The sequence below is a fragment of the Humulus lupulus genome, chromosome 1 (assembly GCF_963169125.1).
Source record: "Humulus lupulus chromosome 1, drHumLupu1.1, whole genome shotgun sequence".
NCBI lineage: Eukaryota > Viridiplantae > Streptophyta > Magnoliopsida > Rosales > Cannabaceae > Humulus > Humulus lupulus.
Window position 1 is genome coordinate 83,929,627 of NC_084793.1, and position 2,123 is coordinate 83,931,749.

Below are 2,123 nucleotides of genomic sequence, written 5' to 3' on the forward strand. Positions count from 1 at the left end.
TTTTTAATTAATTTTGTAAAATCAATTTTAAAAAAATTATTAGTTGGCCAATAAAAATATGACACGTGGTAAGTTATTTTTTTAAAAATTAATTTTAGTTACTTAATTATGTACAAGTGAGCCAGATTGGTTATATTTATAAAATTGTTGACTAAATTTAAGTCTAGAATTTATTTGATCCACTTTTTCAAATTATATGGTATCCGATGATCATTATTGACAACATAATTACTAATATTTCAGTAAAATACATAGAGTACCAAATAAGTATATTTTTAGCTTTCTAACTAAAAATTTAAGATAATTTTATTATATAAATAAGATGTGGTTTTAAACTAGAATTGAATTTACATTACTATTTTACGATATCAAATTGATATTTTATAAAGTTATATTGAATCTAGAGTGTTACAAAATGCTCATATCATTAAAAAAAAACCAAAAAAATATTTAGTTACATTTTTTATTTTATTGTTTAATTAATAAAATTTTGTATTATATTTAATTGATAATAATTTTTTTTAAATATATTTTAAATATAATAAAAAAATTATTAATTAAAATTGAGCTATTTTGTCATAATAAAAATTATTTATACCAAAATTATTGAATTCTATATGTAAATTGAATTATATTTATTTAAATTTGTTGTTATTTATTTAAAATTGTTGTTTCAAATTTGAAAAAATGATTCTTATTTAAAAAAAAATTAGCAGCACATCCTTATGTGCTTCCACTAGTGTATGATATATATATATTTATATATATTATAGTATCTGTTATAAATATTATTGTTAGTAGAGTAATATTCTTATATTTATTATATATATTATATTAACATGGTATTATTATTATTATTATTATTATTATTATTATTATTATTATTATTATTATTATTATTATTAAGCATTCTTAGTTTTTTTTATTATTATCAGATTTATGGTAGGCATTTCCTATTAAATTGTACTTTATTTTTAAATATAGTTAAGTTTTTATTTCAGTTCTCATATTTATGATATGCACTGCTTCCTAATTTTCTGTTTTATGTTAACGCTTTTATTATAATTGCTAGTATAGTAGCTCTGCCTCATAAAAATATTAATTTTTTAAAAAAAAAATTGTAATGTTTGGTATATGAGTTGTTGGAAACAAAATTCTAAAAAACATCTTGTTAAAAGAAGATTATCTTGGATTGAAATTAAAAGTGAAAATTTAGACATAGTGGAACAAAATCGAGAAATTGTTGTTGCTCAAGAGAAAAATCTTATTGAATATTTCTCTCCCGTTTCTTTTAATCCTCCATCATGCATTGTTTTTCCTAAAACTAATGCTATCCATTTTGAGCTTAAACCCTCTATAATTCAATTGCTGCCATCTTTTATGGGTTAGATAGAGAGGATCCCTATATGCATATTAAAAATTTCTGATGAATCTGTTTGGCTTAGACTTTTTCCATTCTCATTAAAAGATAATTAACCTGGTTAAACTCCTTTCCAGCTGGAACCATAACTACTTGGGACCAATTATTTAATAAAATTTTGACCAAATACTTTCCCATGTCTAAAATTGATAATATTAGGAGAGAAATCTCCGATTTTTACCAAAAAGATAATGAAGAATTTTATGGTGTTCGGAGATATTTAAAAATTTGTTGTTAAAATGCCCACATCATGGATTTGAAAAATTGAGATTAGTAAAATATTTTCATGGTATTCAAACTCCTTCAAACCGTCAAATGATTCAATTCATGCATAATGTAACATCTCAAATTTGCTAATCGGGCTTAGTGCCTTGATTATTGTGCTGGGAGGGCATAAATGGATATTATGTGCATTTTTTTGATTATATGCAAGATTATGTGAGTTATATTATGATATGAATATTATAGCATGTTTAACTGTATTAAGCATGCATGTGGGTCCATTTCTTATTAGAATGGTATTTTCGTAATTTTGACCCATTGAGTGTATATTTGTAAATATATATGTTTTGTGATTTAGACCACATTATTATGTGGATATATTTGAGTTATTCGGTAGGAGACGATCCTAGTAAGCAAGTTAGCGTTTTAGTCACAACGCGGTCAAATACCCTGCTTGGGGTGAGCCTAGGGATATTTTGGT

The 2,123-nt window shown here is 23.4% G+C and overlaps 1 non-coding gene across 1 annotated transcript; it reads right to left on the reverse strand.

Annotated features, from left to right (window-relative positions):
* Positions 1-1,571: 1,571 nt before the first annotated feature.
* Positions 1,572-1,677, reverse strand: LOC133813741 (small nucleolar RNA R71). The gene has a single exon (XR_009884742.1). It is a non-coding gene; the product is annotated as a small nucleolar RNA R71 (small nucleolar RNA).
* Between the last annotated feature and the right edge of the window lie 446 nt (positions 1,678-2,123).